Below are 14,955 nucleotides of genomic sequence, written 5' to 3'. Positions count from 1 at the left end.
ACTGGGAATACAGGTTCCTATAGATAAATGCAAATTACTGCACAGACTATGAAAATGCTGCTATGAAATAGCAGTGTAGGGAGGAGAAATGATGACAACAGATCAGGAATAAGATCCAGTGGTGCTGATCACAACAGGACTGGAACATCAGAAGTAGAGTAACATGTCAGGCAGCAGCAAACAGAATTCTGTGGTGTGTCTTCAGTGGGTTAAGCACCAGCCTATGTAATGTTTATGTAGGTAGAACCCCACATTAAGAGCACTTCTTGGAGACATACAAAGAGAAATCCATCAGTCTGCTGAAAGTTGTTGTTGTGTCTTTCGGCTTTTCCCGGTTAGGAGTCGCCACAGCAGAACTCCAGTCCGCTAATGATTGGCAGTAGACTTTTACGTGCTGAGTTGCCGGCCCTGACGCACAACCTTCAATGAAGGTACGACCATTCACGCATATCTCCACACAGAAGACGCTCTAGCTGAGAATCGAACAGGATAACATCTTACTGTGAGGCGACAACGCTACCGCAGCACCACCACCACAGTTATCAGTCTGCTGAAAGTAGTAGAGAAAAAAGCCATCAGAAAGGTGCAAAGCATGGAGAATGAAAGACATGCTTAGAGACCAGAGGAACTGGAGCTTTTGGCATTAGCAAACAGACCAGATTGAAACAGACATAATACAAATGAACTGATCATGTCAGACAAACAATGGGCTTATCCTGAATAGAAAGGACATAAGAGGAGCTGAGGCACAGTCAGGAGATGTCAGAGACTAAATGCTCCCCGAATTTCTGAAATATTTTTATGGAGAGAAGTTTTGAACCTGAAAAAGGATTAACAAAACAGGTTTCAGTGAGAGAGGAAGACAGAGAGAGACAACTCACAGATGTATTCAAAAGGAAAAGGAGGAGAGTTAGAATGTTAAATATTTTTAAAGGAAGACTTAGATAAATCAAACATGGCAAAATCTGATTTATCTCCCAAGGAAATGACTTAGTTGAATATGCCCTAGACCAGCTCGTTCTTACCCCAACTAGACGAAGCAACATCCTTGACCTGGTCATTACTAATATGGGTGACCGTTGCTCTACACCAAAAGTCAGCTCCTCCCTGGTTAGATTCAACCACAAACTAATCGCCTTGGAAATCCACATCCCTCCCACCCCCACAAAAGTTACCAACATGAAAAACTTCTCCAAAGCTAACTTTGGGCTCCTAAAAGCAGAGGTGGCTAACTTCACGGCACCCATGCAAATGAAGAATAGTTGCATGACCACCGAATCATACACCAATACACTGTACGAACACGTACACAAATGCATGGCTCTCGGCATACCCAATAGAACCAAGATGCTCTCCTCCAAAAACAGGAAGCCAATCTGGTGGTCCACTGCCATAAACAAACTCTACAAAAGAAGGAGGAAACTGATGCCGAATAAGGTGAAGTCCCAAGACTGGAAAAACTCCCTTATCAGCCTCAACAAAAAATCGAGATCCCTCATCAAATCCTCTAAAACTAGCTATGAAAACAGAATTGCAACAGATAGTAAAGACAACCACAAGACCTTCTATAGTTATGTAAAGAATCTCCACGGCACTTCCCAGATTTGCTCTGAGCTACTGCATAATGATACCTCCTATACCGATCCAACAGATATTGCCAATATACTGGCAGACAGATTCAGTGTCAACTTTACCCCCCCCCCCCCAAGGACCAAATCACAATACCAGTAGATTGCCAGGCACCAAGTTTTACTGCTACACAGGTTAAAACAGCACTGCGCAAGGCCATGAATACAACGTCTATGGGACCTGACAATATCCCTGACCAAGAATACAGCTTCTATGGGACCTGACATAATCCCTGTCTGTGGTCTACATGAAATACAGAGTGAATTGGCACCTCACCTGTGTGCCCCGTTCAATCACAGCCTCACCTCAGGCTTTGTCCCTACCGGATGACGCACTGCTACAGTCATCCCTCTCCACAAAGGAGGCGTTACTACAGACCATGTGAACTATCGCCTCATTAGCCTGAACACAGAAGACGTTATAAGAGATCTGGGAACACAGGCTGACAGCAACTTCTCTTTTGACCACCACATTGCCACTGTGGTCAGAAAGTCCTTTTATGTGGTACATCTCATTACTAAGGGTTTTGCATCCAGGAAGAAAAAGGTTATTGTCTCCCTCTACTCTTCCCCTCATTAGGCCAGTCATCGAGTACAATGCCCGAATTGGCATGTACCTCACTAGACTCCTGCAACAACTGAGAGGCTGCAGAAGTACCTCACAAAGAGGATCCTAGGCCTTAAAAACTCCAGCTATTCTCTTTCTCATATCACCTTCTTAGAAGCGATCTCTGCTTGACTTACAAAGCTATGTCTGACCCAGCTCTGTTAGAAATGCCACATCTAAAGAAATCCCAGTCCCTCCACACCACACGCTCCAGAGACCTCAACCTCATTGCCACAATCAACAGAACATGCTGGAGGGACAGGTTCATAATCGAGAGACTGCCCATGCTATGGAATAGACTTCCCATACATGTTAAGCAGAGCACCTCATTGGCCCTCTTCAAGAGAAATCTTGACAAGTGGATGGAAAATAGAAAATTCACCCCGGGGATCACTCCAGTGGCTCAACTTGATAGAGGCACTGGGAACTATGGTTGTGTGGCACAATACCAGGGTAATCCTATGGGCTAGGTTTGTAAAGGCTCCAGGGCCATTAGCCTAGTACACACCTATGAACCTATACATCTTGGGCAAAAGGTAAATATTGTCATCCTTAGCTTCTGCCAAGAACTGATTGCAATATAATTGCACCTGTGTACAGTTCCTTATAAATGGCCAGAAAACCACAGGTATGACTAATCAGATTTTTTTTCCTTTTGAGTGCAGCTTTGACCATCAATCCTCCCTAATAAACACTGTAATGACACATTAATTCCACAAAGGTTGAGAAACGTACACCCCATTTGTTCCTTGTTTCATTTGGGGTCATACCTCTCAACTGTCCAGACTGTCACATATTTTTGGTCTTTTCCTCATACAATTTGTGACTTTCTGCCAAATCACTGAGGAATGAAGTCACTAAAGAATGGCAAATGAGTTTCAGACTTTATATACATCAGAAAATGCATGTAAACACAAAACCTGTTATATTAGCAACATTTTAAGTTTGTAAGAGCAACATTTAAATATGTTCCTATTTTTGGCTTTTGTGCCCCAATTATTTTAGGCTTTGTCCAGATTTCTTAGTCAGAGTTTGAGAGGTATGTTTGGAGTAAGGCTGTGTTTGTTAGGACAGATATACTTGTCCACATAAGGATTTTTTTCTCCTGTGCTCTACCATTAGCATTTGGGACTATCACTAGATTTCAGAAGTGATCTAAGCTCACAAATGCCCTGTCCTCCTGGAACTCCAGTCACCAATAAGGAGCTCAGCATAACATGTAATTTTAGGCATGTGCATCTCTGCTCCCATGTGCTAGAAGTGGGATCAGCTCTTCATTTTTCTTTAGCCCAACTGGCTCTTCAAGTACCAGAACCATTAACTGATCCCCGCTGTCTAAGTCATAGTTAGAGATTTAGCACTTTACACTTATGAACAAATGCATAATCTGCTTATGTGTATTACAACCTCATTGGGTATTTCTCCATTACAGAGTACAGCCCTGTCAGGAAGAGATTTCACCAAAGGGTGGCATTTAGTAACATTATCAGTAACTTTCATCATATGATGAGGGCTTACGGCTAGTGCCTGCCTCATTGTGTTCCAATGACTGCTGTTTGTTTACACTTAAAAAAAATTACCCCAATGTGATCTTCACAGGCCTAAAATGGTAGAATCATTAACAGTTATTCTTTGTCATGGATATGGTCCATTATCATATCTTAATTTAACTAGAAAGTGTTCTGCTACACAGTTTGTTACCAAACTGAGTAAAATAAAAGTGCATTGTTGTGTGTCAGATTCTATATGTTGTAATAAGTCTTCATTTCAGCTAGGACCATAAGAAGGAATTGTATGATCTTCCATTCCCTCCTATCTGTACTTTCACAGACATTTGCTGCCTCACTGATTAATGCCATGCCATCATCTGATTCAACATGCCACTTGAATCTGGTTTGAGCAAGGTTGTCCATTCTGGAACACGGTTGCTCATGTCCATGGTACAGAGGGAGCCTCTATGACAAACCATCCTTACACCAGCCAGTAGCCCTATCCATTCCCTGGCTGTCTACTTCTTGAGACAGAAGGGAAGTCTTTCATTTTATCTTGTATACCAGTTCTGGTAACTGGCATCTACAGCACCAATAAAAATGCCTTTTTGAGCTATGTAGCTGTTTCTTCAACCAGCCCTCTGCCAAGCACACATGCATTAGTCTATATGTAGTCCTGCATTCAGTAAAGGCATTCTTCCTGCTGAGTTTGTCTCCTCCCACCTTAGGGCAATTCAGTTGTTACTGTGACATGATCAGTGTCCTCTCAGCCACTGTAGTTTGATAATGGTTGAGTCTCCGTTCATTAGCGCAGTCCATCCCATCACACACTCCTGCTTTTGGAATGCTATCTGTGCTCTTTTCTTCTCCAAGGAGATGCAGACTCCTCACTCCTTCCTTACTCATCCCTTCTGCTCTGTTTCCTATTGATCAGTTCTTATGTACTTCACCCCATGGTTTGATTCACTTCTCTGCTTTTCTTCTCACTCTCTTTCTCACTTCTGGCAGTCTTTCCTCAGCTGCTATGCCCCATGTCCACTAATACAGACATGTTCTCCTTCCCTTTATACTTCTGTCTGTGACATTTTTCTTGGTTACTTCTATGCAGCTCTTATCTCCCTGCCCTTCTGCCTTAGCTGATTTGCCAGGGCTTAAGACACCCACCATCATCATAAGCCATATCATCTCTCTTACGGTTCTAAATGGTTAAACAGAACCTTCCTAATGGTGGCAGCATCAGCAGTGAAAGCAAAAATAATTTCTGTACCAAATAAGATTAGTCTATTCTCAGATGCAAATTTAATTCATTTCTAAAGGTGGCAGTATATAATATGATTGACCTGCATCAGTGATGCAGCTTTACCTGAAATGAAATGTCTTAAGACAAAAGTAGTCATTGTCTCCAGAATGTCATATGACTATACAGTAGACTCCCTCTTATCCAACCTCTCTAACTGGCCAAACATCTGCCATAGCCCTAGCAAAAGACACTTCCACCTCCTCCTGGCTAAATAATGACAGTTATTTGAGCTTTAGACTTCATATTCATTAGAAAAATGCTATTCTAGCTGATTTATAACCTATAAATGCTATTTTGTATGCATTTTCTGATTAGCCTAAGGTCCAGTCCCAACGAGACCAGATAAGAGAGAGTATACCGTAACTGGTAACAGGCTATTCAAAGAATTATTTTTGTTTTTCACAAAGATAACCTCAGCTCTAGTCAGGGCTTAATGCACAACAAATGGAATATATTACTGTTTACCATAGTAAATGCATTTGCACTGAAAGAAAAAACAGCAAGTGTATTTTACCCCGTTAGAATTTGTATAATGCATCACAAAGAGCCTAACCCAAACTTGTCATTTTAAGGGGCAACAGTTTTCCTTACTAACAGCAAAGTGAATAAGTGCTAATAAGAACATTCACTAATTTAGCAAACAACCACATTTATTTAACTTTTCATCTGTGCCACAGATACCATTCTGTGTGCTTTAGCTAATCTGCTGGTGGTAAATGCATCCATGAAGGGTCAAGAGTTCCAAGCTTTATAAGTTCAAAAGAAAAACAAACAATATTTAATGAGCAGTAGCCTTGATCTATCCATTAACATAGAGTGGATCCTAGTTTTCAAGTAGGAATGTCTGATAATGATTAATAATAAAGTAAACCGGAACAGCGGAATACTGAATTAAAAGTGTGATTTATATGTAAGCTTAATGAAAGGCTAATGCGCTCTCCATATCACAGTAAATCAACTGTTGCCTCATAGTGATATATTTAACCAACAAAGCACATTATGAACTATGCAGAAGTGTGAGGAATGAAGATGGATGAATGTAGTCAGTCATTCATCTTAATAAATGCAAAAATAAAGTGTCCTCATGCATTAACTCTTATATCTTATTACATACTCTGCCAGGTCCCAGACCTCCATTATCACTGGCTGCATGTATATGACTTAAAGTCTGTTACAATTTGTACTTTGCTGTAAATAATAGGTTATTTGTGGTATGGTGAGTTCTATGAAGTTGGCTTTATAACCTCTGCAGTAATTTACCATGGTGTTGATTGGGGACTACTGTGTTCTCAAAATGTTTTGCTGTTCCACTTCACCGACTCTTCACTTTAAAAAGTCTCTACTTCTTTCTATCCTCTGTTCCCAGCTGATAGTACCATACACAGAATGTGTTCAAATGTAACTTAGCATGAAATTAGTTGAGTGGTTTGACTTGCAGCAGTAGCCATATTATATAAAATTCTATAAGCATATAAAGCCCACAGACCTGTGAACTGAACTGCAACATTCCGTTAGCACAGCAGTGCAGGATAGAGTGCTTTTGTACACCCTTCCTGAAGAACAAAAAAGAAAACAGTCTGGGAATCTGTTTATAAAAACGTTTCTTAAAGTCTGCATTACTTGTAAGTACTAGGTATCCAGTAACACTGTACATCTAACAGTAGTATCTTTTGACCACAGCATACTCATTTCTCAGCTAAGAAACAAAAGATTAGATATACATCAAAAAAAGCTAAACAAATGAAATAATAAACCTGAAAAGCAGTATTAAAAATTCATGGCAATAGAAACAAGCTAGGATTTCGATTTGTTCATACTAAAATCAAGTAAAACATTGATGCATGTTCTTTCTAGTGTTGTTAGAACATCAGCTTATTAAAAAAAAAAAAAATTCCACAAACTTAGAAAAAAATTACAAAAGAAGTATGATAATTTTACGTTTAAACTTTACAAAATTATCATACCCAATACCCTTATTGATATATTTAACCAACAAAGCACATTATGAACTATGCAGAAGTGTGAGGAATGAAGATGGATGAATGTAGTCAGTCATTCATCTTAATAAATGCAAAAATAAAGTGTCCTCATGCATTAACTCTTATATCTTATTACATACTCTGCCAGGTCCCAGACCTCCATTATCACTGGCTGCATGTATATGACTTAAAGTCTGTTACAATTTGTACTTTGCTGTAAATAACAGGTTATTTGTGGTATGGTGAGTTCTATGAAGTTGGCTTTATAACCTCTGCAGTAATTTACCATGGTGTTGATTGGGGACTACTGTGTTCTCAAAATGTTTTGCTGTTCCTCTTCACCGACTCTTCACTTTAAAAAGTCTCTACTTCTTTCTGTCTTCTGTTCTCAGCTGAAAGAAAGAATGCAGCAAAAGAACTATAATAGATAATTTTACATTTAAACTTTACAAAAAGTATCATACCCAATACCAATTTAAATAACAAATTCTGGGAACATACTACTCTAGGGCATAACAAGCTTATTTCTGAAGAGAGAATACAATCTCAAATGCTGAGCTCTATTAGAGTTCATTCTTTGCCCCACTATTTGCATATCTATAATTATCTGGGAATTTTTATACATATCCTTCTTAATGCCAAAGCTGGAAAATAAAATGACATTCCATAAGCTGGAACTCTGTCTCTCCATCTCTTCTTATGTGCATGTGCACGCATGTGTGTATGTGTGAAGGAAGATAAGATAGAGATGGGTAGGTGGATGGATAGACAGAGATAGATAGGGATAGAGATACATAGATAGAGAGAGAGATAGAGTGATCCATTAAACACACTAAAAGTCCAGAGTTCCATAAAGTACATGTATATAGTTTTAATGTAGAACCTAGATTAAAGACAGTAGAGTGGAATTTTTTGACACAATTAAATCTAGACAATAACTACACTAAATAAAACAAGTTTTAAATGGAACCAAAGCACATTCAGACTCGTACCTCTCAACTCTCCAGAATTTCACAATGTCCACATTTTTCCCCTAGTATTTTTGGTCTGTTCCTCATAAAATTTATGATTTTCTGGATTTTTGCAGATCAGTAAGGATTGAATTCATTAAAATAATAACAGGCATTTCAGTTTCAGACTTCAGATCCTTCAGAATATGCATGGTAACCCAAGACCATTTATTCTAGAAACTTTTAAGTTTATAAGAGCAATATTTAAAATGTGTCCATATTTTTGGGGATTTGTGCCCCCCATTATTTTTGTCTTTGTCCAGATTTTTTGTGCTAAGAGGCTGAGAGCTATGTTCAGACTAAGTTTTTGTTTCATAGTGCCTTTGATGTCAAAGGGCACGAGTCCCTATAAAATAAAGGCTTGCAGGCATTGTCAGGTAAAAGGCCAGCAATTCCATTCTGCTTTGACAAGTAACAGAAGATATATCCATGGTATACAGGTGCTATAAGGCAAAAGGTTTCCTCCTCAGACTCCACTGTATTTTTTTTTTAGGAATACACTCTGTACCATAAACCCTTGTGGTACTTGTTTAAGCCTTGTTTTCTTTGGTTTCACATATTAGATAGATATGTTAGCATAGCTTTGTTAGATGTCATGGGGTCAAGATCCTTACCTTTCACAGCCTTTCTACAAGCTCATTAAATCCAGGCATTAGGAGTCCCAAATCATGGCTGGAAAGGGTCTCTGGATCTACCCAGTTACCAAATAGTAAGTAAATAAATAAATTATGAAAACTGCCTGATATTTAATAGTTCAAAAGGACTAAAACCATTGTGGTACTTGTTTAATGGAAAACACGTATAGAATTAACTCTTCCTGTTCTCTGCCATCTTCCTCAATCACTTTCATTTCCATGTATTTCAGTGTTTGTCTAGGAATGGTACACTGAGATTTTGAACTGCTTGACCTTAAAAGTGCTGGCACAGTTAAAGCATTATTCTGGACATATATGGAGTCCTTGGGTATACCTAAACTGGAACATAACACCACTAGTCCCTTAGCCACAGATTTAGCACTAGCCTCACCTGGCTGAATGGGGTCAGAATATTTCATGGTTTTAATTCAAAATAATACTGTATTGAAACCAATTGCTAGATTTTATTAAAGGGCTAACAATATTCATGGCAGTTATTTATTTATTTACATTTGTTTACCGTGAAATTCTGACGGGATGCAGGTCCTTTTTCAGAGGATACCGGGGAGAAAAGCTCCACATCATGTGCATGATAAATAGAGATACAACGTTGCAGCAATAGTAAACAACATTCCAGGTTGTTGGCTTTAATACAATAACAAGATATTAACTATCAACAGTATATACAGTAAATGTTGCAAGTTAAGATAGTTTCTTGTCGTTTATAATATTAGTAACAAAGTTGTCAGACAAGATTTTAAAGTATGTAAAGACAACTAGCTAATTCTGACTGTGGTTAGTAGTGGTGGTAGTATAGTTGGGTTAAGAGTCTAGGTGGGGGGGATAAGGGTTAGGGTGTTAGTTTGGGTTAGAACAAGGACAAAGCCAGTGCAAATTTAAGTGGAATTTGAGCGCAGTCTTGAAAAGGCTGCTGGAAGTTAGAGTAGTTACAGAGGGTGGAAGATTGTTCCAAAGTTTAGATATGGTACATGAAAATATGGCTTCTTCTGCTGAGTTTTTGGATTTGATAACAGTGAGTTGATTTTTGTTGCTTGATCTTAGGGGCCTAGTGGGGTGATAGGGTTGGAGAAGGGTTTGAAGGAAAGGGATGTTAAAGGGGTGGTTAATAAGTTTGAGAGAGGGTGAGTTGATTAAAGTGAAGGAGTTGTGGGAGTTCTAGCCAGTTTAGTTCTTTAAGGGAGATACAATGATGGCTGCAAGTAGGAGGTTCCAGTGGCAAATTTAGCAATTTTGTTGTAACAAGCATCCAGCTTGTGTAGGTTTGTCTGTCTAAGGTTGGTAAGTATGGGGGATGCATAGAGTAGGGTGGAGATTAGCTGGGAATTGGCTATGGAGATTCTAGCCACCTTGGTTAGGAATTGGTAGCTTCGATATAATGCACCAAGTTTCTTGTAAACTTTTTTTATTGTGAGAGATATGTGGGTGTCAAATCTGTTTGTTGTCTATTTCCAAACCGAGTAATTTTGTGCATTCTGATGGAGAGATGATGGTATTGTCTTTGGCGAGAATGTTGAAGTGGGGGGTGTTATGGGTGGCTTTGGAAGGTTTGAACAGGAGAAGTTTTGTCTTACTTGGGTTGCGTAGGTGCTGAGCATTGGATAGCCAGCTTTCTATAGAAGAAAATGGTTCCTGTGTGATTTGTTGTAGTTCTGGTAGAGTGGGGGCAGAGCAGATGAGACTAGAGTCATCTACGTACTGTATAAGAGATGCTTGTATGGTGGCAGTATGTAGGCTGTTAGTGAAAAGTGAGAATAGCAGAGTGCCAAGGATAGACCCTTGGGGAACTCCGAGAGTAACTGGGAGGCGAGGTGATAGCTTATCATCCCAGATTACTGATTGCTGGCATCCGTGTAGATAGCTGTGAAACCAGTTGCAGGCTGATTGTGAGAAGGAAAGGTTGGGGACAGTAGAGAGTAGTAGCTCATGAGATACCATGTCAAAGGCCTTTGAGAGATCTAGAAATATGGCAGTAGAGAAGAGGCCATTGTTTTTGTGATGAAGTATAGTGTTGACGAAGGAGAGTAGAGTGAAGGTAGTGCTGTGATATGGCCTGAAACCATGTTGGGTTTTGGAGAGGAGATTATTAGCTAGGAGGTAGTTAGAGACCTGGGTGTTGATACATTTTTCAAGTATCTTGGAGAGAGGGGAGAGGATAGCAATGGGGTGGTAATTGGAGAGGTCGGTGGAGGGGGTGCCTTTGTGGAGGGGAATGATCTGGGATATTTTCCATTTTGAGGGAATATAGCCAGTTGATTTTAATGGCACCTCAAGTAATAGGTATGGGAGTCAATGTTTTTGAAGCATGGGTGAATGTCTGTCTATATGCCTTCAGGGTATCCATTGCAGTAGTTTTGAATGTCATTCAATAGTCCTAACCAGTAAAAACTTGCAACAATTCTTACATTAGTGTTGCCCATTCCTACATGCTTCACCATGCATGATTGTGTGATAATTTCATTGTAAGGTTCTAAAATATTTTCAGAGCAGTAGTTGAGATGCTATTTACTCTTAGTTTATTTACTCTTTACAATAAATTATTTTTGCAATTCAAAGTGTAAGTAGGAAGTAAGCATTTTATTCAGCTTCTCTTACTACTCTAGCCATGTTTTTCCCTTGCTCTGCTTAAAGTGTCATCATGCCACTGTTTTTTTAAATGTTTTCTGGCTTACTTTACCATCTGCTGACTCTGGAATTTCCTTATGATCAAGAACAATCAGGAGGACACTTCTTAGAAGACATGTACCTAGTTTTATTCTGTGATGGAATTGGCTAAGGCCTCCAATTAAAACAAGCTGCAGAAAATGTCAAAAAGAGAATAGGCAAGAAGCAGATAAAGTCAATGTGATGCCAACACTTTCTGAAGGTCTAGTGATACTGAAACCATCAAGATGCCTTTCCCAGACCCTGGCTTCAAAACTGGGTTTTGCCAAGGCCCCTGGCATGACCATGATGCAGGCTGGCATGCTTTTGGCTTCAGTATGTCTTCTTTGATTGAAGCAATGCAGATGCCAGTTGACTGAGATCAATCTGAGGGTCCCAGGAGCTGGCACCTAGTTTGCAAATAATGAGAAAGATGGCAGTATCCCCTTGATCCTAGTTTGCAAGGAGGCTTCTGGAGATCATAAGTAAATAATGTCTCAAAGATGAATTATCATGGAAAACTGAGACACATATCTGAAGACCAAACCAATGCCTGCTAGCTTGCCTCTTCCCAGACTTCTTCTCAAGAACCATTCCAATTGTCTCATGACTACGATTTCCCTTAAGTCCAATCACCTACCTTGGAAATTCCTGAGGCTTCATGATTCTTGTCTGAGAAGAGTAGAATTTCTTCCTATAGAGGATTCTAAAAATCCAGATTCTGAGGCAAATGAGTCAGCTTTTGAGGCCAAATCTCTCCTTCTTACATATATATGACCCAGGAACATAATTATCTTATCTTCTACCTCACCTGAGAGGTCTCCCTGTCCTGTGGACCCCTTTATAAGATGTCAACATTCCAATGGAAGTCTTGAGAATACTCAGGGTTCAGTGATGACAGAGCTTTTTCTCACAGACTCCTCAAAAGCAAGAGCTTTAACAGTTCTTTCTATGTTAGTTGCACCCAGTTCTCATAAGTTCCTTTATAACTGCCTTTGATATAGAGCAGCACTGGCCTTGAGCTTAGACCTTGACTGTAGTCTTTACCTATAGAACACCTATGCAAGTCAAAAAATCATACAAGAATGAGGTAACCTGGACCTAGTGCTACACTTCATTAAAAAATAAAAAAAAAACACACCAGGAACACAGTGGAACTAGGATACACACACTTTAATGCCACATAAATTCTACATTGTTAAGCGCTAGTCAAAGTCAGTTGTAAATCCCACCTTTGTAGATCATGCAATAAGCATCTGGAATCATGGATTAGCACATTCCTGCTATATATGCAGCCATCTTTGTGGAAATAGGCATACAGACAATGTAGAAATTGTCTCATGTATACAGACAACCATCCAATTTTTAAGAAAATTTTAGGGAGCATGTGTGAGAGATGTAGCTACATATCATCTCTGGAGGCAAGGCTCTCACATGCAGCCACTACTAATACCAAACAAGTTTGGTCAGAGCAGACTGACCACAACACATGCACCAAACACAATACTGACCAAACATAAAAAACCCACATATGCTGAGGCTATTAAATGCAATCTACCTAAACCACAAAGGCCTCCCAGATGTCAGCAGCCATCATGAAACACACCTCTATATCTCAACATGTCTCAACTCGTAAGCCTATAAGGAAAACCTTCAGACATCCAAATATTTTAGCCATAGCAGATTCCATTATGAGATATACTGATCCACCACTCACCAGGCTAAGCAAAGATAGGGACATGGCATGATGCTTATTGGAAGCCAGGATTCACCACATAACATGCACTCAAGTCCCTAGATAGCAAGTGCATAAATAACTCAGTCATAGTATTCGTGGGAGTAAAAGATCTGACAAAAGAAATCCAAGTCACTGTGAGCCATGTGCTCTAGTGAGCTAAACCTTGCCACAACAATAAATAGAACATGCTGGAGGGATAGATTCCTGTCACAGAGACTCCCCATGCTTTGGAACAAAATTCCAAATTACATCGGGCAGAGCCGCTCACTAACACTCTTTAACAGAAACCCTGACGAGTGGATGGGTAACAGAAAATACACCCCTGGGATCACTTCATTGGCTCTGCTCGACAGAGGATCAGTTAATTAATCAATGGGGCGGCAAAAGCCGACACACTCTGGCTAGGCTTGTAAATGCCCTCGGGTAGATAGCCTAGTACCTACCTATGAACCTATGTAACTCTCTTGACTATATGAAGAGGCATATGCTGGAGACCTCAAAATAAGTGTCTGAGGCAGGTATGAACCTAGCCCTGAGCAGTATTTTACCTTCACCTGGAATGATGCTCTGATATGAGCAAAAATGATTGACTTTAACAATTAGGTTAGGTTCTGGAGTCATTCGAAGGGAGTACAAAATATATCTGCATTGGAGAACATGGTAGTTAGTACTAAATGCTTTCATAGGGAAGACCCACACCTGGCACACTATAATGATTTTTTTAGGCAAAGTTAGTATACAAAAGCTTCCAACATAACAAAACAAAATTCTGAAAACATAAAAGTATCACTGCTAAATGCTAGGAGCCTAAACAGAAATCTACACTCTCTACAGGCACTTCTTGCACTAGGATGCATTTATATATATATATATATATATATATATATATATATATATGCATCGCATGAAGACCTGTTTTAAGAATAGTGAGATCACCCCATCAGTGTAAGGTTTCAATACCTACCACACATTCAGACCATCACACTAGGTGAGGGTACTAAAGGTGGTGGTGTCTCTATATTCATAAACATAATTACATCTCCAGACTTATTAAGCAGGATAATGACCTGGAACTTCTTTATACCAAACTATTAGCAAAACCTCATATCAAATTGCAGCCAGCTATAGAAATGCATCTATGGCCCCCTTGGCCCATGACTCTTACATATCTAGTATGGAAGCCTTAAGCATTCATCCAAACAATATTCTCGTAGGGGACTTCAACTATCCTATATTAACTGAGAAATGTATACATACCCATACATGTATGGTCAGAGATTTCTGGACTTATAAATACAAACTCGGTGGAACAGTTAGTCCATACACCAATAAAGACTGAGAAAATCTTGGACTTGGTTCTTACCAATATGGGACAGATCTGTTTCCCTCCACATGTAACATTCTCCCTAGTCAAGCCAGACTGAAGCCAGACGCAACTTTTAATAACTCACTATTAAATGATTATGCCAGATCAAATATTTTAAAATTGAGTGATGATCTGGCAAAATCCAACATTCCCTTCCATTTTGAGAATGCCGCTACAAATCCAGAATCCATCATAGCTAAATTCAATGTGCATGTAAAAAAACTACATAGAATTGTGGGAGGTTGGCATAATGGTTAAGGTGTTTACCTTACAGACACAAGGTGCAGGGTTTTATTTTCACATGGGGTAATTGGCTAGGCTTAAAATGACCCATAAGGGCAGTTAGCTTAGTACTAATCTATGAAAAAAAAACACAATCTGACAATCTGTCTGAAGAAGTTAGGAGAAATGTTTCCTAACGAAAAGCACTTTACACTTTGTGACTTGGATTCTGTGCAGCCAGGTCGTTTTTAACTTTTTATTGCTTGGCAGTTACTGGAGTGTGCACCAGACTACTGATTGCCGTAAGCTTGTTTTACTC

The sequence above is a fragment of the Protopterus annectens genome, chromosome 8.part0 (genome assembly GCF_019279795.1).
Source record: "Protopterus annectens isolate FY-2018-M chromosome 8.part0, PAN1.0, whole genome shotgun sequence".
Classification (NCBI taxonomy): domain Eukaryota; kingdom Metazoa; phylum Chordata; order Ceratodontiformes; family Protopteridae; genus Protopterus; species Protopterus annectens.
Note: the sequence above shows the minus strand (reverse complement) of the source record.